At 40.5% G+C, this 23,049-nt stretch overlaps 1 protein-coding gene across 2 annotated transcripts in view; it reads left to right on the forward strand.

Annotated features, from left to right (window-relative positions):
- The window catches only part of WNT3A (Wnt family member 3A), a 205,221-nt gene that overhangs the window by 113,151 nt on the left and 69,021 nt on the right, over positions 1 to 23,049 (forward strand). The window contains exon 2 of one of the 2 annotated variants that reach the window (XM_069210981.1): positions 11,207 to 11,261. The exons of the other annotated variant lie outside the window; for it this stretch is intronic. The gene's annotated coding sequence lies outside the window, so the exon portion shown is untranslated. The remainder of the gene's footprint in view (positions 1 to 11,206; positions 11,262 to 23,049) is intronic. 2 annotated transcript variants of the gene reach the window in all.

Here is a 23,049-nt window from a genome sequence, read left to right on the forward strand (position 1 = left end):
TCAATTATCTTGCTGTTGAGGTGCCCACAGGGACTAGATGCCCTTGTCTTTTGAGAGTTTATGGTGGTACACAAACCTAAATTAAAAGGCTGCAAGAGCCCCCGAATTCTGTCTCAGAATGGGCTGCTTGGTGCATCACAACCTCCATGTAATGATTCGAATCCCAGTGCTTCCAGGCAGTTGTGTTGTCACATGTTCTCTTAAATCTGTGTACTTGATGCGTGGCTCCCCTGGCCAATTGTGACAGCACACAGAGGTGCCATGGTGCACAGATTGAGAACCACTGCTGTACTTTTATACTCTACTCTGCAACACTGCACTCTCTGCCGCTGAACCCAGTGCTGCTCTACTCTGTACTACTACACTCTATACCACTCTACTCTTCACCACTCCTCTCTACTCTGCCCTACTCCACTCTACCCTGCACTATGCCACTGCAATCTATGCCTCTCAACTCCACTCTGCGCCACTGCATTCTATGCCACTTGACTCTACTCTGCACTCTGTGCCACTGCACTCTATGCCACTCAACTCCACTCTGTGCCACTGCACTCTGTGCTACCCAACTCTACTCTGCACCACTCCACTTTGCACAACTGCACTCTACTATGCACCAATCTAATCTACGGCTGTGCACTCTATGAAGCTGAATTGTATGCCTCTGAATTCAATGCCACTGTACTCAATGCCACTACACTCTATGCAACTATAATCTACAACACTCTACACCAATTCACTCTACACCAGTCTACTCTACTTACTGACACTCCAGTGTAAGCCGCGCTTCATGACTCCACACTATGCCACTCCAGGACACAACACTCTCTGCCACTTCACTCTACAACACTCTAATCCACTCTTCATCATTCCACTCTACGACACTCCACACCACTCTCCTTTACACCAATAATGTTTAACCATGCTGAATAGCAGCCACGTTGGTGTACAACATGGCTAAAACACATTGGCAAAGCCAATTGCTCTTGCTTAGGTAGAGCTATTTGCTTTGCCAATGCTTTTTTAAAATAGCATGCAAGTTTTATTTTTAATAAAATATCTGCCCATTCATTAAAATGGATTATGACTCCTTTCAGAAAATTATATTTTTGAGGTAGAGGAAAGTGGGGCACTGCAATAGCACACTTACAAACTACTATGCTAACAAGATGCTGTAGTTGCCGGGGCACATTCTCACATTTAAATATGTCGTTCTTCGGCAGTTAAGCGTTTAGTATTCAGTCATGCTGGTAAGATAATATAAACAGAAGGTCATTGCAAATTTTTATCTTTCTATACTTCGTAAAAATAAGAAGGCTGGTTTGAGACTTAGCATCTCCTGCCTCGCATAGTACTGCAAAAAGTAGCGTCGTGGATCCAAGAGCTATATAAATAAAAACAAGTGCTTTACATGACCCAATGACAATTTGCTCTCATTTTAACCTCATTTAAACAACTTGCAGGAAGATCTAAGTAATTGTTGTGCGAATTAGAAACGTAGTTCCTCTGATATGAAATCACACTGTAACTATTGGCTAGTCTTCATGCTTCAATCGGATTTCATAGGGGCGGCACCATCTGTTTCATAGCACGACACCAGCAAGCTTGTCTTAATTTGAATTCAGGAAACAGCAAACAACAGAAACTCCTTATTTCACAACTGAACATGTTGGACAGGCAATGAGTAAGAAGCTTGATTATCTTATTTTGTATGGTAGGTAATAAGCGCAATAAAGAGGTCTTTTTGACATGCTTGGTATACCTAATATACGTTATTGGGGTAATGGAGTCAACACTAAAAGAGATAGTTGATTAGATGGACTTTTGGGTGTGTGTTTGATATTCTTTGTAAAGTGTTATGTCTAATGTGTCTGTAATGTATTATTTTTGGTATTTGATTGTCCTGTGACAACCTAACAAGTATAACTTTACATTTCGTAGATGAGAAAGTTGTCATTTGGTTATGGCTAACACTAAATAACTATTATGTTAACCCATTCTAAAAAATAAACAGGGAAACGAACAGGAAGATAAAGCTCTAGGATCCAAAGATAATAAAGCAGAATCATCTCCCTTCATGGCTTGCGTTGATGGGCCTTGCATGTTTGCTTATTTTGAAAATAGGCTGCAATGGTGCGTTTGCGTTGCCCAGTGGTTCTTAGAGTTCTTTGGAGATGACGTCTGACCGAGGTACCTTATGCTCTAGCATACCAGAAAACATGGAAGATGGAGTGGAGAAGACAGAGATCTCACGAGGGGAAAAGACTGGTGCTTCCATATAATGCAGCTATGATGTCCAAATGTATGAAGTATACAGGCATGTAAACATGATTCTGGGAAGTACTCTGAACAGATATTGTTTGTGTTGTCTACTCAGAAGAGGTGTACTCAGTAGGCCTGGGCAGAACTTGCAAAGTTACCTAAAAACTTTGCGAGATTCTGAGGAGTTCCGCGAACTGCAGAATTTTGGTACATGGTGCTGATTTTCAGGGCCAGGAGCTTGTCCCACGCTGTAAAATCAGCAAGAACGGCACCATGTGCCACACCAGAGGGTGCGGCTCTTCCTGCTGCTCAAGTAGATTTTGTTCTCGAGCGGCAGCAGCTTTCTCAACATGTGGTAGCCACCAGCTGCAACCACCCGCATCGAGGAATCATGCTGGCACTCGTCCTAGTGCATGATTTTCTCGCCGCACATTGGTGAGCAATGCGTGAGAATTACTCTGCCACACGGTGGTTACTGGTGTTTTCTCAGAACTTTGCACTCCAGGCGGAGCACAGAGTGAACAAAACTCTGTCAGCAAAGTTTAGCACCCTAGTCCTCACAACTGAGACCCTGTGTGTAAACCACTCAGGTGAGAATTTAGAATTTTAGAAAGCTGTCTGAGAATTAACCAAACTTCACACCTCATAAGGAGATTCACCTGGATGAGAAAAGCAGACATATCCAATGGGTGAATAAATCAAAACACATCTGGTGCAGATAGAGATAAAGACATAATAGGGATATTCACACTGGTAGCTTACATCTGTGAGTGATTTACACATATAAATTTACTCTTACACATTTGAACAATTGACTACTTTTGGCTATTCACAAAATCTGAGTGTAAAGTTACTCAAAAGTGTACACTTACACATGTCAACCTCCTGAAAAAGGTGCTGGAGCCACATTTACATGTGTAATTTAGTGCTAGCACAAATTATACAGCACTAATAATGTAATTTTGAATTTCATTTTTAATTACTATAAATATATTTAACTCAATGGAAATAATTTTTCTGATGTTTCAATTAAAAAATATTCCCACCTAAAGTAAAGAAAATCATTGTTTATTATTCATCAATAATTACTATGCGTTATACATATGGATTTAATTAAAATAATCTAATTATGTTTTTAATTAAATATATTTTATTTTTACATTTTCTGCCAACCCTAAATCATATGTATTTACATTTTTAAACTATTTTAAGTAATTTACCTTTTTTTAACATTATTTCTCATTGGGTTTTCTTTTAAGTCCCTACCTCCATTATTTTGCAAGTGAGGTTGTTACTCTACTAATGGCTGGCCATGTGTGGTGCTGGACGTACTCCAACTGTGAGCTGGACTAATTCACTACTGTTTTAGGTCCATTTTCTGGGTGTAGCAACTTTGGAAGTGCAGTTTGGCAATATGAAAGTGCTTGGGCCTCATTACAAGTTTGGCGATCTAATCTTCGGACTGCAAATACGGCAGTATGGAGGCCGCCACCAAGCCGGCGGCCTCCAGGTCACCGTATAATAATCTTACCGCAGAGCTCGTGGGACAGTCAGTGGCAGCATTAACATCTGCACTAAAAGAGGGCAGAGGCCAATGCCAGCTGCACTGACTGTGCTGCCAGCACTGTCGGAATGCTCACTGCCTGCCATAGCATGTGCTGACATTGGTGCCTCTGCACTGCCCACGACATGGGCATGGGGAGTGCAGGGGTCCCTCTAAGGACCCTTCTTTGCATTTCCTCCAGCCTTTTCATGTAATTTTTTAAAGGAGTGATATCTTGTTTCCCAGCGTGTCTTCTACCTGTGACAGTTCTCTCTCCATCGTTCTCTCGCAGTAGTTATAGATGGGACCTAGTTTCTATAGGAAAAGCTGTTATTTGCTTACCTATATCTTTGGCGCCGCTTGACAAATCTTCATGAAAATTTCCCAAAACAATTGACAGTCACGTGACCTGCTGTCTGGAAAGTTTCGGGTGATCTGTGAAGTGGGGGCCGAATAAGGGAGGTGAAATTTAGAGCATTTCCAATGTTAACTCCCATAGAAATAATTGAACAACAATAGCTCCAAAATCACTGGATGAAATGACATCAAATTTGGCAGAATGGTAGCTCTTGCTCGAGAAAGAGTAATTTTTGTTATTTGGTGTAAATTAGTTCACTAGTTTTTGAGGAATTGAAGACAATCTACATTTTTATATCTAGGTTGGCTGCAAACATTTCAAACCAGGAAGTGTTGGCAGCTATCTTGGAACTCTGCTTGAGCTTAGTCCCAGACAAAAATGTAAAAAAAAAAGAAAAAGGGCCAGGGTATGGACACCCTGATACAATAGCTCTAGTCCCACAGGGACACCTCCCCTCCCCCCCCCCCAACGAAAAAAGCATTTTTTTAAAAAAATACCATAATTCGTGGTAGATCCACAGATTCAGCAACATTTTTTATAAAAAAACAAAGGCCGGGCTCCTGTGCTTCAGCTTTTTCAAGCCCCCAGGTGGGACAAATCCCACGGGCAATGCTTATCAAAGTGCAGGGGGGCTGCCTGGCCCCCCGCAGTCCCGAGGACTGCCACCTTCCTTAGGCTTATTTCAATTTAAATACAGGGGTGCCGCCCAGCCACTGCCCCTGTAGCCCCAGGGAACGCCACCTCCCCGGGGCATTAATTTAAATTAATACGGGGGGGCTGCACTGCCCCTGCTCCCAGTAGCCACAGGGACCAACACCTCCTTATGGCGAAAACTGAAAAAAATAGAAAGGTAGTCCGTTTTGGACCCCTATGGACCACCGCCTTCCTGGGGCTCTTTTTTGCGGGAGGGGGGCCATGCGGCTGCAGCCAAGTCACAGCAAACACTTCGCTTTCTGACAGTGGGACCTGGACGGTATTTGACCAGTCCAAAGCTGTAATACTGTGCCTGGAGTGGTAAATGGCTTTTGTCATTTTACAGCTCAGCGAGAATGACACCGTGCCAATCCTATGCTTAAAGATTTTGCTGTACAAATGGCAAAAGACTTTGTCACTATCTAGCTCAGCGTGGATAGCACTGTGCTGATCCTATGCTTAAAAACTTTGCTAGATAAGCAGACATTTGAGGTGAACAAATCTAGAGTGTTGCTGGTGTTGCAGGGTGTTCCTTACTAGAGCTGCTCTCCACCTAAAAGTGGGAAATTCCCACAGTTCTCCTTTGTTTTTTGCATAATTTATGCATCACTCTAACTCTGAAAGGGCCTTGTTTTGACTGATACTGGTTGCTCCCTTGTGTCTGGACAAAGCTAAACCCCTCTGAAGAGCTCTAGTGAGAGCAAAACATGTGTCAGGGGTTGCTTTACTCATTCCAGGTTGGCTTGGATGGTATTTGACCAGTCCAAAGCTGTAATACTGTGCCTGAAGTGGGAAATGGCTTTTGTCATTTTACAGCTCGGCGAGGATGACACTGTGTCAATCCTATGATTAAAGATTTTGCTATACAAATGCAAAAGACTTTGACACTATCTAGCTCAACGTGGATAGCACTGTGCTCATCCTATGCTTAAAACTTTGCTAGATAAGCAGACATTTGAGGTGAGCAAATCTAGAGTGTCGCAGGTGTTGGAGGGTGCTCCTTACTAGAGCTGCTCTCCACCTAAAATTGGGAACTTCCCAGAGATCTCCTTTGTTTTTGCATAATTTATGCGTCACTCTAACCCTGAAAGGGCCTTTTTTTGAGATTTAAATATACATATATATATATATATATATATATATATATATATACTTATGGCAGAGTAACCATTCTGCCAAACTTTAAGTCAGGCCCTATATACTTAGCATTGGTTATATGTTTTATTTCAATATTATTACTTTAGACTAGCGACATATTAATCCCACATATTTTGCCAGATGTATGCCTTTACTCTTGCAGTAGGTTTCCACACATAATTCATCATATCTAGAACGGGGCACTGTGTTAACTAATTTTAAATTCTTGTGTCTTGCAGTCCCTGCGTTTCAAACCCTCTTACACTTGCTGGAGCACTGCTTAAAGTGCTATCCTTAGAGTGTCAAGTGTAGAGAACGAATACCTTATTTATCTATTTAGAGTGCAATAGTACCGAAGCTTAGAATTCCAATCATAAGTGGTAAGACTCAGTACAGAGACGGTCATGTTACCAATAACTTTCTCAGGACTCTGAGAAAAATATCTCACTGATCCAAGCTTAAAAGCCAAGACTGGCTGATCCTCTAGCGCCTGAGATGGCATAATTTGAGAGATTCATAATTTTTCTTCCATTGTGTTCCTTGCAAATACTAAAATTCAAAATGTAGAACTTGTTTTTATTTTACTTGCTATCTTCTTTTTGACATTAGTTTTTGCACAATTCATTGAAAGATATATGAAATGTAGACAGTATGCAAGATGTACTGTTGACTAAGAGGGCAAAACAGTAACTAATAAGAACGTTCTGAATTTTCAATATTGTCCCTACTTTATGTAAATCTGTGTTTTTATCCAAATAAAGAAGAGAGTTTTACATGTTTCATTCAAGTTCATTGTCAAATCTGGGTTTAATAATGGTGTCACATTTATAAATCACATAGTCACACCTTGGTACAACTGCCAATTTCAATATTCCATTTTAATTATGAATGTATGACATGCAGCAATAAATTGATCCGACAATCAGCAATGTTGTGGCTAAGGGAAAATGTATGGGGGAAGGGGCAGGAGCTTTCCACTGAGCTTCCACTTTTAGGTGATAAAGCTATCATATGTCAGGTAAGACTCACTAGGCCGAGATCTAATGATTTAGCAATCACCTTTTTCCTTTCTGTGTTATTAGGTAATTGTACCTAAACTATACCTTATGTGTTACCACTTTTTATCTGTTACCATTGGGCAAATGTCAACATTAGTAATTCCTGTGCTGTACCATGCATGCACTTTAATGACCACCACATAGCTAAGAGGCCTTACTAATAATGGCAGTCCACTGCTAAAGGAAAAACAAGTATTATAATTTAAACAAAAAAATCTTTTTATGGTGTGCTGGTGGCAATGCCATTTGATGGCAATTGGTTGCGCTTGCGGATCGCTGCGTAGACCTGTGCAACAGATGCCAAGCATGGGTTTCTTAAATCAAGCGTAGTGAAATCGCTCCTTTGTCTTTGGTGCCATTCAAAAACATGGTGTAACACTAACATCGGTATTTGTTACAATATTTAATGACTGATCAATAACAGAAAGAGCGCAACAAGTCGAAAGTTTCCATCGCATGTCAATTGTAACATTTTAAGTTGACTAGGTATATTAATAAATAAAAATAATTACTAAAATAGCATACAACACTCTATCATTTGTCTGGTCACTAGGTCCTATTAATCTACATTAATTATCATTCAACTCAATGGTTTTCCACTCTGAAGGATGAATAACCGAGTAATGTCACTGGGGGTCAAATCCGTGAACTGTCATTTCCACAAAGATCCCTACAACAATATTGTTCGTCTACTGATCAATCCTGTCAGAACACTCTCATTGCGATCAAAGACACTTTAGGTTGACTTAATTTGGTATGTGGCCAGTCACAAAGAAACCTTTGAAAATGAATTTAAAAAGGAACTTAAAGATCAGCTATAGCAGGTTGCACTCTTGCTGACATGCATTATAATTTTCTTCAACCAACCACACTGAGGCCATTACGAGTGTTGTGGTCTTACGATATTAAAAGCCTGGCGGTTGGACCACCAGGGAATAGCCAGCTCTGTCAGGATCTTGGATCCCGACAGTCTGGTGTGGCGGAGATCCTAATCTGTCAGGGCAGTGCTGCCCTGGGGATTACGACCTCGATCTCCGCCAAAAGGCTGGCAGAAAACAGGTGCAGGGGTGCCCCCTGCCCACCACCCTTGCAATGTAGACAGTGAACATTGGGAAGGTACTGGTGCACCCTGCTAGTTACAGCACTGCTGCCTGCTCGATTTCGAGCCAGAGACAATGCTCTAGCCTGTTTCCTGCTAGGCTAATGGGAATCTCCGAATGGACCTCCTCATCCGAAGTTCCACAGACCGTGAAAACCGTCCACCGAACTCCTAATGATGTCTTTACTCTCTATTTAGCTTATATTTGCAGGTTATTTTCACCTCTGTTTTCTCCTTTTGTTACTCTTTTCTGATCTTACTCTCCTTCCTCCCTTTCTTTCTGTCCCTCTTCGTCAATGTCTGATGATTAAAAGTACGTCTCAGTCCCAAAAATGAGTGCAAACACCAGCACAAATTAAGCACCTCCAGTATTTAAATGACCAGGGCCCTTTTGCCCTGTTGTGCATGATGAATGAAATGCAAGTGATAAATATAGGACAAAAGACGATCTTCTGCTGTTCCTGAACTTGCAGACAGTTTCCTAATGTGCTAGCACCTCCTATAACATTAGCATTGATCCTGCCTTGAGATGGAATACATTCTCCTACATCTTCTTTAGCTGTGTAATGGTACTGGTGAGAGAAAGTTTCCTTTAGAAACTGTCCATCAGAGAAGTCCATCTGCTTGAAGGCTTTCTTGCCCAGTTACTGTGCAGGAAAAGGGAAAAGTATGTGATGACTATGATTTACAGTGTGGATGAAGGTCTTGGTCTCGGTGTCAGGAAGGATTTAACAAAATCCAGGAGTTGTTAATTCTACAGTGAGAGGGTTTCTGTGCATCTGACATCAATAGGAATGGATTGCAACTGTTCAGGGTTTTCAATTAGAAAAGTATGCTATTGTTTACAAAAGGTAAGTGTTTTGGGGAAATGCAGTCTATACTGTCTGATCAGAAATGGCATGTGACAAAGTATCAGTGTAGCCTTAAAGGCAGGATAGTGGCTAAAGTAGGTCATGTTGACCTAAACTAACTCTCAGTAGGTGAGTTACACAATTTGATGTATGGGTCCTTGTGATAATGCTATCTCCATATCACATGTAAGTCCCAATTAAAGCTGAAATTACATACAATGCTGGTGGAGGATCGCATTCACAACATCGTATACCACTATATAACCAAGGTAAATACATGTGGAGTTAAGAATAATAAATCTATACTTACTTACCACTAGTATCTTGATTCATGAAAATTGTGATAGTCAGTATTGTCAATGTGATATTTACGTAGGTCGATAGCGCAACAATGATATAGTGACACAAAACCTACAGTGCTCCTTCTGTTGTGTCCAGCTGATATACACAGTTTGTAAGAGGTGTATTACTCAGGGCAGACTTAGTGAAATATATCTTTGTAGTACTATAGATCAAATCATCATGTGGGTTATAAAGTGCTGCTTGTTTCAGGTCTGACATTTTTTTTAAATATTATGGAAAAGGTCATATCATCAAAACACTGGCCATCATGGCACCATTACGAGCAGTTCTGAAAAATATGTCCAAGTAGCTGGAATCACCATATTATCTGTTTCTTAAATCAGTATACAAATTCAAGTGGAGTCAGATCAACCTTACCTCCATGTTTCACTCATCATCTGTAATAATGCTACATTGATCCACTAGACCATGGGGCACTTTGACTCACGGTAACCTTACAACTATGACAACAGTAGCAGGTTCCTGTTAATAACATTTTTTTAAAATCCTGGATCAATTTTTAGGAGTTAGCGCTAATTCTGAGACAGTGATGAAGCAATGTTATTGAAGATGATTAAGTATCTATAAGGCATTTATGTCTCATTGTGCTATATTTTCTTGTAGATATAGCTAAGGCAGTTCATTCTATGTGATGTATTATAAATGTCTTGAACTCATGAATTGTTGCTATTAGATGGATCGCTGCATTAATAGGTGCTACTTATTCAGATTCTTTGATAAGGATGAAGCAGTTCTATGTCAGTGTTTATAATTCTCATGAAGTGGTGATAGCACCAAGAGTTCACTATTTATGAACAAATTATATTTCTGGGGTCCACAATTCATAAGGAACTACTATTTCATGGAGATTAACATTCATCAGGCAATGCTATTTAAGATTTTTCAATAGTCTTAGAGTTAATCATTCATGAAGTGATGCTTGTTGAAAGGTCTCTACATTCATGAGATGATGTTGAAAAAGAGGGCTCAATATTTATGAGAGGGTGATGGAGAAGGAGACACTCTTGCTACATGGCTATTTCGAGAAGTCAATATTCCTGTGTGATCTATGTGTAAGACAGTGTTGATCCACACGGTTGTGTACTCATGAAGCGATGTTATTTCAGTTTTCATCAGCACTTAATTTGTAATAAAATAGGCACAGGAACCCAATTTTTATTTGGGGGCTCGCCACTGAGATGGCCGAATTATGAATTGCGTTATATGAAGGCTGCCTAGTCATGAATTCACATCATGCCTCTTTCTTCCACCACTCTACTCCCCTTGTCTCTCACTCTTGCAGGATCATTTTTTACTCCTCACTTTGCAAGTATGTCCATGATATTCATGTCTTCTTTGTCCCTTCTTTGTATGTATAGCGACATGCATGCATATATAGAGTAGGACATGCATGGCCAGGGTGAACCAGGCCAAAAGGCAGTGCTGTGCTTTGCAGGGTAGAAAGCAAATATACAATCAATGAGTAATAGGAGGGAAAGCTGGGTGAGACGCTTAGTGTTACTGCTTTCTTATCTTTATGTTCCTCCTCTTACCCTTTTCTGACACTCTTTTTCTTTCTCTGGGCCTAAGTCTGTCAATTAAAAATAAATCCCAGTCCCATAAATTGAGGGCTGGCGCTCACGATCGGCAGAAATTTAAGTACTGGGTTTGAAGGTGGTTAGACAGTCAGTACTCTGAAAGTGGGATAGCATGTTTCATGTTTTCCTTGCCTGCCAATGTGGTAATTGGAATTTGATTTTTGATATGGTTGGCCTCGATCGAATCACTGCTTTCATATATCAGATACTTATGTTTGGGAGATAGCTGAAACATCATTTCACGTATTCCCCTTTGCACGTCCCACAGATAAACAGACGAAGGCTGCAGCGGCAGACAGGGAGGGAAAGGAGAGAGCACAGAGGTAAATTTACAGACTTATAAACTGCTGTGAGCAATGTCCCAAGTCAGGTCCGACCAGTCTCACTAGATGTGGCCATGTCTTCAATTACACATGCCGTGTCCTGCAACCAACTGTTATGACATATTGCCATGTGCGTTAGCAGGCTCCGCAATGTGCATTATATAAAATGACTCATTTTATTTCAAGGAGCAAGCTGCCAGAGTGCCGGAGTTTCAAATTGTGAGTCAAGGCACTTGCTTAATAAATGGGTGTTTTTTGTTTCCACTCTTATGTACAACTTGAACTGCCCACTTTTATCCTTCCAATTAAGTAATAGTGAGGCACACCTCATTTTCACAATGTTGTCAGTGAAGCAGGACACAAACTTGCCGAAATGGGAGGTGCCAAAATCTCACGACAGGCCAGTGCCTCTGACTGTACCGTAGGCCCGGGGCACAGTGACGTAATTGACGCTGCCCCCAACCCTTCTAATCTCTAAGGGATTCAAGTCTGTCAAAAACAAAATAATTTCCTGATAGGCCAGTAAGCCTCTGAGTTCCTTTTAGTGACATTTGATTCTCAAAACAAACGCAATGTGTTTGTTAAATATTGTGACATCATTTAAGGAAGCCCAAGAGTACGAACGGATGGAGAACAAAAGATAATTTCAAAACTGCACATTCAGAATTTCGCATTACATTACAAGATATTTAATATCGGTGATGTACGATCAACATGTTTATTCTCAACTTTTCTGTCATTTGTGATGGACAGTTGCATCAGCCTTGTAAGAAAGGGCAGGCTGCTCCCATTAAAATGTGTGGGGTAAAACACTCTAGTTTGAGGGGCAAAGGGTATGAGATGGCACTTTCATTTACTTTTTAGAATTCACAAACATTGTCAGTAGTAGGCTTGAAAGCAAAGCCAGTCATGTTTCCAGGAACACTATTTGCAATCAATTGGAGTACTGTGTCCACCAAGCTCTAAATCAGTCCCAGAGGCCCACCTAATGCAAATCAGTACTGCCCCAGGTCCTCGTGGTGACAGTCCATCCCGAACCTTGGACAACCCAGTCACCCTGCGACCTACTGCTTTGTTAGTTGGGAAATTCAAGATTCACCGCCCCTGAATCTCAGTTACTATGCTACACCCCAAACACGTGACCCTTCTGGTCAGTCACCCTGCAACTACTGACTGTGACTGGCCATCATTCCTAAGAGCCAGAAATGGATATCTGTAAAATAAACCACATTACCAGACGTTTTTGAATGATTATCGTTTTGTTGCTCTGGTTCAGTAGTACATTTGTGTCTCTGTATACAAATGTGTATAGAAAATGTAATAATTAGAGCATATGTATCGATATCCTTATCTTATGGCTCTACTGTGCTATTTCAGAATAACTAACACAAGGACGCAATCCGAGTGATATGAAAGCTTCACCAAAATCATGAAGCTGAACTGTAAGATGACTTATAGGGCCAGATGTACGAAAAAACCAAATTGCGATTTGCAATTTGCGAGTCTCTGCGACTCGCAAATTGCAAGTCGCAATTTGGGATGCAGAAAGGTGTCTCAGACACCTTCTGCAAGTCGCTGTGGGGTCGCAAAGACCCACCTCATTAATATTAATGAGGTGGGTCGCAAATTGCGGCCCCATAGCGACTATGGGCACTCGCTAACATGGAGGCCTGCTGACGTCAGCAGTCCTCCATGTTAGCGACCTGCTGCTCAATAAAGCAGGTTTTTTTTTTTTTTAAATGTAGCCCGTTTTTCCTAAGGGAAAACGAGCTGCATTTTAAAAAAATCCGAAACCTTTTGTTTCGGTTTTTTCAGGGCAGGGAGTGGTCCCTTGGACCACTCCCTGCCCTGAAAAACTATTTTTGGGTGCAATCACAAACTGGAAGGGGTCCCATGGGGACCCCTTCCAATTTGCGATTGTGTTACCATCCACCTGAAGTGGATGGTAACTGCGATGCCATTTGCGACTGCATATGCGGTCGCAAATGGTATTGCATACCATTGCGAGTCGCAAATAGGAAGGGAACACCCCTTCCTATTTGCGAGTCGCACATGCATATTGCGAGTCGGTAACGACTCGCAATATGCATTTGTGCATTGCAAACCCACGTTTGCGAGTCGCAAACGGCGATTTTCGCCGTTTGCGACTCGCAAAAGGGTTGCTACATCTGGCCCATAGTCATTTTGTCTGAGCGTCCTATTACTTTGAATCCATTATTCCCAGAAATGGTGTAAAAGGTTTGTATAATTTCTGTAAATCAGTGGCTTCGGACCTACTCCTGTTTTTTCGTCATTAACGAAGCATGCAATATATGAAGTCAAACAAATGAATTCTGTGACAGGCTTGTAACTTAAAATGCTTTACTCAGAAACATTGACTCACTCTTTCTTAGAGATTTATTCAAGTGCTCATATACTATAGCTCACGTTTATCCACCTGTTCTTGTACTCACTATCCCAATTAACTCAAAGCCACATAAACAACTCAGCTGTACACGCTAACATATGCCTACTTGATCACATACTTCGAAACATGCTCACCAACACCCACACACTCATCCTCAAAAACACAAATGCTCTTTCTTGGCAACATTAACCCATTCAGTCATGCACTTGTACTCACCAAATCGTCCAATCACACAGTTACATGATCGCTTACACACTAACTAACTCATTCAGTCACAAAGTCACGCAGCCAGTCATACTCATTGGCATTTACACAATCACATTCTCAGATACATAATCATGTACACCACCAATCTCTTGCACCCTCATTCATAAATACACTTTCGCAATATACTCACTCTTGTACTCATTACTTCCTCACTCATGCACTTACATTCAGAAACATACTCAGTCATATGATTATTCACCAACTAACTTCCTACAATACCTCAGCGGTAGCACATTATTTTACTAAATCCCTAGTCTCTTTCCTTGCCTACTCTCACCGAGCTTTTCACAAATTCAGTCCTGGACTTTGACCACTCACTTACTTTGTCATTCACATAAACACACCCAAAACACTTGAATTCATCTACCCTAGCTCAATAACTTTACACAGTACTTGCTTCTTTTTTTTCCATATGATCTAGCATGCAAAGTGGTGGCACAGAACATGTACAAGTACAATGTTCCAGATTGGAAATACCAGTGCCTATTTAAAAACCATTTACAAAAGGAAGTGGTATGTAGTAGAATCTATGGGAATAGTTGTAATCTCTTTGACAAGTTTTGTTGAACCATTAGATTTGGGGGACTCCACAGTTTTATTAAATCTAAATACAATTTGTGTCTACAACCAGCTTTCTTAGTTTAAACTATTGATCTCCCCTAAGCAGCTACAGCTCTTAAAAAGTAGTGGGGCACAGTACTGGTTGGTCTAATGTCTCTGATACATCTCATGACTGAATGAGTGAAGAATGGCTTGTATTAGCACAAACAGTGACCTCCACAAGGTATCCCATCACTTAACATGAGAACTTTTGGAAACTAGATTGAAAATACGGTGTTGTAAATCCAAACATTAAGGACTTTAAAAAAGTTAAGAATTGTTCCTTAAAACAAAAGTAGGTTGCATACTTTGGGAACGAAATAGTGAAAACTATTTCTACACTGTGCAAAGGGACACAGTTTAGTGAGAGGTGATTTGACACTCATTAAAACGGAACCATAATTCGAGGCAATGTAAGTCCACTATTTTGCACTTTTATAAGATTTCCTTCTCATCAGGCGAATCCTTGAAGACATGGCACAATAAACTTGGGTTCTTCATCAGACATAGAGGACAGTGGCAAAGCTGCCAACAGTGCAACAGGAAACTTTAGTTCTTGTCGGGAACCTGGTCCATTAACCTGCATGGTCCATGTCAAAGGACCTCCAGTCTCTGTGCATTTTCCCTTGTATGTCTCAAAACTGGAGCAACTAGAAATAGTTTAAGAACTACCATTATGCGGCATTTAAAAATGATAGGAACTTCTGATTTTTTTTCGGTTTGATGTAATCATCTGTGAAAATGCAGTAGCAGCAGCTAACTAAGGCCTGACCTCTCGAAAAACTGACAAGCTAGCCACCATGTCGGTTGAACTTGTCACTCTCTAGCTTTGTGCTGCCTTGCAATCGCCACTGATGATTGATTGTTCAATGTGTTGTGTCCTTTCAATGTGCTGCATCAGAAGGCAAAATACGACACTTGCCAGCTTTGTACAACTGTGATTAACAGCTTCGGGGGCCACATTTGCCACGAACAGGTACTGGCACAATAGTGCCTGCCAGAGAGGGCGCAGTTCATTTTGCTAAATAGCTCACTGCCAGAGCTGAGGGTGTGAAGAGAAAGGTCGCGACCTGAGCAAGTCATCACCCTTTCCCACAGTCAAAATGTAAATAAAAGGGCACGGCTGTGCCTCGATAATGGGTGGCTTGCTCTACAGATATTACTGTCTGTGCAACAATGAGCAGAGAGCAGGCGTACAACACAACAGGAAGAGACGAAGGAAGTAACAGCGTAAACAGAACATAGCAAATGCGAGGGATTGAAGTGTCAAGTTCTGGCTGGGCTCCAATATCTTTCGAACAAAAAATACATGGTTTAGGATGGTCGATCCAAAAACTGGCACGGCAGAAAATGTGTTCTTAATTTACAGCAAGTCATGAACGGATGAGTTCGGCAATGGAGTGGAAGAACAGACGAGTGCGTTTTTGGACAGGAAATTGCATTATTATGCAACAAATATTATCTACAAAAAAGCCTTTTGAGTCCTTCCATAGAAACGTGACCTGGGGATGGACAGGTACGATTAGGTCGTGAGGCTTCTTCTTTTCTGTCCCCTTTTCTCTTCATTTTAACCTTTAAGATACACTTAGGTGTCTTTGTGGACTATTAAATTCTGTCTGAAGTGGATCAGCATTGTGATGGAGAGAGTCCAGTGAAGGTAGAACCTGGCTTGCATAGAGGTACTTATGAATTTGATCCAGGTTGAAGGTGTTAGATTTCAGAGCATAATTTGTGAAAAAAACAAGAGTGCCGATGCACAAAGCTGTGCTCAGAAGCCCCCACCACAACAATTAAATGTCAGCATTTCAAATACCATGGCTCATATTCTCAAACCACTACAAGCCTCATTAATTCAATAGGGTGCGCTCTTTGACACTTTAACCCACTCTCACAGGTTCCTGCTTTCTACCTTTGTGACGTTTTTTCCCATCCTTCTCTTCCTCACTCAAAATGTGAAAAAAGCCCTTAGGTTTTGTTAAAAAGACCCCTCACCCATCAACCTAGTTGGTGGCATGCTTCATCATTGAATCCCACCTGAGACACCTATTGTGTCAGGGGTGTGCTTCGACGCCTGATTTCAGTGAAGTAGTTTTTTTTTTTCTGAGTTGAATTCTTAACTGAGAGGAGAAGTGCAATAACAATGTCTTGTGGCTACCCACCATTCTTTTTACACATACATTCTGGTTGGATTTGGCACGAGAGTGAGGGATAGTTCAATATATACAATTCAAAAATTGAACCAATGATTCACATCTCGAAAGCTGCAAAGCTATCACAAGGCACCAACCGGTTTACAGTCCATTCACACTCCTTTCCTACCTGACACCCAAGACCATTCACACGGCCAAATGACAGCCCAGCACATTACAACATTCACAAGAGACAATGTGTAGACAATGTATACCCTGGCAGAGAAAGACAGAAAAGACAATTATTATTGCATAACTATATATTCATCCAGTACACACACATACTAGTTGAAGTAATGGTTCAATATTTAAGATTTTGTTAACAAGAGATTCCACAAAAATGAAATGCACTGTTAATAATTGAAAAGTCAAAAAACGGAATCAATGGCTCACAGCTCATGAGCTGTAAAGCTGTGCTAATGCACCAACTGCTTTACAGTCCATTCACACACTTTCGTATGTGGCATACACAAGACCATTCACACTGCAAGCCACAGGCCCAACACTCACATCATCAGACAGTGCCATTCAAGGATCCATCACTTTCATATGCCTGCACGCCTTACACAGCAATCACACTAGCTGATGGAGTATGTTGACTGGTGTTTGGCTCACACTGTGTGTAGTGACCAGCAGCAAGTCACTAATCACACACCACCAGCCAAGTGCCAGCCCACACATACCGCCAGCCAAGTGCCAGTCCCCACACACTTTCAGCCAAGCACTAGTCCACGCACACCACCAGCCAAGCACCAGTCCATGCACATCACCAGCCAAGAGCCAGTCCACGCACACCGCCAGCCAAGCTGCACTCCACGCACACCATCATAACAAAACTTAACAAAAAAGAAAAGACCTACTAACTGTAAGTAAATAGAAAACTACAAACACAAAACCCCTAACTAAATACATGACACTAATGCCAACTGTGAAACTGAACAAAAAATATAAAACAATATAGAACAGGCAGTTCACTTTTGCACTCACAGTTGGTCCCAAAAATGATTTTGCGTTTGGTACATTCTAAAGCAAGCAGGCACAGACAGCACACTTTTGGAAGGACAGTCAGGCAGTACATATGACTCTCCTTCCATGCACTTCTTTGCATACAGACTCTATATCTACTACCGGGAAAGTCTTTTTGGGCATGGGAGGAATATGATCAGCAAAGTGGTAATATTTCAATCTAGCCACATCCTCCACCACTCCAACTCTAGGAAACCTTGGCTGTTCTACCACAACAAGGCTGAATATCACAGACTCCTTTAAATAAACAGATGTCATCTTCGACTCTGGAGCACAAGCCTTAAATATAACCTTAAATATAAACAAAATCATTAAAGGTTGCTAAGTGGAAAAGATGGTTAGCCAACTTCTTGTACCAAATGCAAGTTTCAACGTCTGATCTACTCTATCAACATCACCTATGTGCCTATTATACTCTAAAATGCACACAACCTGAATCCAAACAGTCACAGGTGAATTACTTTCATCATGGATAGTAGTGAGCATGTAGACATCTCTCTTGTCTTCAAATTTCACAGCTAGAAGTTCATCACTATGCAAAGCTCTGCACTGTCCACGCTCAAGTTTTTTACAAACAAGCTCTCTTCGGTAACCTTTACAGTTAAAGCGGTTTGTCCCACAAGCAAAGTCCACTTTGACCAATTGACTAATTCCTTGAACAATTGCACACCAGTGTAGAAGTTATCTACATATAAATGGTGGCCTTTGTTAAAGAGTCCTCTACTAAGTTCCCACACAACTGTCTCAATAACTCAGAAAAGAGACGAACAACCAGGGGGTCAATACTTGAATCCCTTCCATTGTACACCCTGAAATTATATTCATATCCAGTCCTACTCTCAGTTAGCATATACATCTTAATTCCATAACATGATCTCTTGCTGGGAATGCATGGCTTAAACACCAAACCTGCCTTGAATAGGACCACAGAATCGTCAACAGCTATTTCTCTCCCTGGAACATAGATCTCTGAAAACCGATCTACAAAGTGATCAAGAACAGGCCGAATCTTAAAAAGACAATCAGGTTGATCTCGTGGCAATGCTAAAACATTATCAACAAAATGCAGCATCCAAAGCAGAAGCAAATACCAATCACGACTCATGATTGCAGGAGATATGTTCGTTGCCAACAAGGGACTAGTAGACCAATATGATAACAGCAACAGCTTCCTTATCAAGTCCATCAAAAAAGTCAAACCCAAGAACTTCTTCAACTCATCCAGATAAGTGGGAGTTCAGCGGGTAGCTCTAGAGTGGGGCTTAAGTCTGGCACTGTTGCTCCTCACATACTGTTCAGCATAAATAAAAACACATTCCCCAAATTAGGACAATTCTTACCCAAGGGGCCACCCCCAAACCTAATATAAACAAATCTCCAGGCCTAGTGGGTTTTCTGGCCCACTGGGGGCAGATGGGCCTCCAGAGGAGGTAGAAAACAGCCAAAAGTATTTTTTTTTTAAATGTATCCCCCATAGGGGTGACTCTTGCCCAACAGGGCCACCCCAAACATAAACTAAAATAACCCTGGTGCTAGTGGGTTTTCTGCTTCCAAGGGGGCAGATGGACCTCTAAATAGGGCCTGGCGCTAGTGGTGGCATTCCTGCTGCACGATCGCAACCCAATGCACGATTGTGCAGTAGAATTGCCCTACAGAGAGACATTGAGGGACAGGAAAAACTCTTTCTTCTCGCCGATGCCTCGGTGCATGGTGGAAACCCTCCCCTGGCAGAAAAAAAACTACCTCCTCTTACGTGCACTGGAAGCCACATGGCTTCCAGCACATCAGGCAGCTTTTGATGTTGTCTGCACATGCTGTGCGTGCCGACATCATTGGATTGCCCAGAGGGGGTGGCAGGGGTGGCAGCGGAAACTCTTCCACTGCCACCTTTTGGAGGGTTAAACATGGGCTGTCCACTGTGGCTGATGACAGAACCGTTCCACCATCAACACACAAGGGCCTAAACGTAGAAAGCATAATAACATTAGCAATCAAAATCTTTCTCTTTTTCTCACTGTCTCTGCCCCCTCTCACTCCAAAACCATCTGCCTTTTAATGTTCTCTGTGCTTCAGAGTAATCTTTCTTAGGATATGAAACTAACATCCTGATAGTATCAAGATATCAAAGCCATGTGTCAAACCTGTTCTAAATATGGCTGAAGATCCTGTTCAGTGGAGGTTCGATGCTTGTGGAGGATTGGGTGCAGGGCCTTGGCAGACACTGTGTACTGAGTCCAAGTCCAAGTCCTAATGAAAATTAAATGAAAGGTCTGATCTTAGGCTTTAACTGAGATGTATGGAGTGATGTCAGTAATTATGTCAATTATGTAATTTAACATGTTGTGAGTGATGTAATATGTGAAGTGATAAGCAATGCTGATGGGGGAGGAGTTATAGTTAGTTTGAGTTTGTTATACCATAACTGGCATATTTCAGAGTTTAAAAAAAAAACATTTTCTTGTGTATCATTCTAACACCAAACCATAACATCACTTTAACTATCGTTTTTTGTGGCAATATGTGTGTGTGTGTGTGTGTATGCATGTGTGTGTGACTAAGAAGATGAGTAGGGGGTAGGCAAAGTAAAAAGATGTTCAATGGAGATGCTGTATTTATGCATCCATCTCGCTCTTTATCTATTTTAAGCTCCCTTAAAAATATATTACGCTTCAACATAATATAAACCATACCTTTACTCATAATTTTAACCCACTGGTCAAGGATTGCATTAACATCTCATTTCATATTTACTTTAGACGTCTTCTCGGGAAAGGGTTTAAATTCAACTGCTCTGATCCCAACTAAATGGAAATTATAAGTCCCTTACTTTTTCTACAAAATGCTACTGCTCTAGTTGGTCACTGGAAATCTGTGGTGATGGTTTAGTGAATTACTGGAGAGTTAACTGATAGACTGCTGGTGGTTTTGGAAGTGCATGTTTTACTCTGCATGTCAGAATGTTTTACTGAAATGGGGGAAGGAGATGTTTGAGAACTCATTGAAAATGTGGCCTTATTTTAGCTTTATAGAGTCCAAATCATAATTTCCATGGCAAAATTAAACCTTTCATTTTGTTCATTAACTGTAGTTTTATCTGAATGAAATAGCATTAGTTTTACAGCTTTGATTCCATCATGATGGCGTTTAGGTGTGTCCCACATTTGTCATATATACAGAATGCTAGTGCTACAGTTGGTAATTTGAACCCTGTGGTGAAACTGCAGTTGATCACTACTGAGTTAATTGACACTGGTGTTGAAAGTGCAAGTTTCTGTCTGCATGTCAGAATGTTTTGCTGAAATTGATGTTAGCTTGCTAGAACCCTAACCATAATTTCTGTGACAAAATAGTCCCCCTCATTCTAATTTTATATATATATATATATATATATATGTATATATATATATATATATGTGTGTGTGTGTGTGTGTGTATATATATATATATATATATATATATATATATATATATATATATATATATATATATATATATATATATAATGAGGAGGTCTATTTTGTATGTTTATATATATATATATGTATACTTTATTTAGTGAGCTACAAAGGTATTTACATCTACAGAAACATTTCTATAATGTTATACTTGTATACTGCTTATTAGTGTAAGTGTTTGCATTATGCTTGGTCTCCTAAAGAGGCTTGGGTATCTGGAAGAAGTGAAGTCTCTATTAAGAGGTCTGCAGAAAGTGAAGGCTGCATATAGTACCGGACTGCCCACCTAATGGGACTTATTTATGTGAAGTGAGTGCACTCGCTTGGAAGAGTTTCACACAGGGTGAAGTTTTTGCATAGTATGGGCTTGGTCACCTAATAGAGCTTGGATGTCTAGAGCAAGCGGCCTCTCAGTGAAGAGCTGTGTACAGAGTGAAGGCTGCGTGTAGGAGGAGCTTAGCCCCCTAATGGGGCTTCAGTGTAGAGGGAGTGGCCTACAGTATAATTACTATAAGTACATATCTTCATGTAATTTATGGTTTACATGTTTCTGTGCCATTTAATACTTATTTTTCAGAGAATGTACTGGTTTGTAGAGTAAACCAAACAATAGTAGGTTGAGTGATGTTATCAGTTATGTCATCAGTGATGTCATCAATGATGTCATTTGAGATTTCATCTGAAAACTCAGCAATGATATCATTGAATATGCGATGAGTGATGTAGCATGGAAGGTCACAGGCAGTGCATGGCAAGGGCGCAAGTGATAGTTAGTTCGCTGACCTATAACACGCAAATTGAGTGTTTTTCTGGGTTTAAAACGTGATGTAATGTCTGACATTTTTCCATAGCTATAATGTTCCTTTAAACTTTTCTTTTTTCAGTGAATTTCTAGGGTTTCTTTTTTAACGTAGAATAAGAATTATTTTCTATACCTGTAACATCACTTTAACCTTTGTTTTTTCCAGTGGATTTCAATGTTTTTTAATGCAAAGTAAAATGTTACTACCTTACCTAACTGAAGTAAGACACTACACAATTAAAGGTAAGCAAACACCTTTATTATGCAATCAAGCCACTCCTTTTCTTACAAGTAACTGACTTTCTAACAGTGACTTCTTCTCATGTTCTAAATTCTACACTCTTGTGTTGCCATCACCACTGCTACTTTGTTGTATTGACATCAGCACTACTACACATCTCTCCATTTTCAGAGACAAAAAATAAGTAATAATGTAAAACAAAACTACCCCAATAATACCTAAGTAAATATAAATATAACAATTATCTTGTAACTAATACATACCTATGTTCCCTGTACACAATAATGACTTTAACAGAATAATCAACAATGAACATAAACACACCTCAAAGAACAAATAAACAATATTGTTTACTTATCAATATCAAACATAACCATTTAACATTTTGGGATACTTAATCAACCTCTTTGGTCTTACAAAAGGCTCCTTAAAGTCTCAATAATAGTTTCTGAATCAGTGCTACTACTCCTTCTACCCTCCGTTTGTTCCTGATTCTCTTCCTCTCCAAGTGGCATCCTATTCCCTTGAATGGTCTTTTTTACATTTTTACTTTCAACACTCTCCTGCCATTCTGGAATGATGATACTTTCATCTATGCTATTTGTCTATTTTTAGAATTTTCTAGTATTTCTACTCTGCTCTGTTAAGAACAAACAGCAACTCTTTTTATGATCCACACCTTACCATCTTCTAATCTCACAGAATTATTTAACACTTGTTTAATGCATTTAGGTTAAAAATATGCACTGGCTCCCTTGGGAATCATACCCAATTTTTAATACTTACCCACTGTCCAACCTT

Source organism: Pleurodeles waltl, chromosome 10 (genome assembly GCF_031143425.1).
Source record: "Pleurodeles waltl isolate 20211129_DDA chromosome 10, aPleWal1.hap1.20221129, whole genome shotgun sequence".
Lineage (NCBI taxonomy): Eukaryota > Metazoa > Chordata > Amphibia > Caudata > Salamandridae > Pleurodeles > Pleurodeles waltl.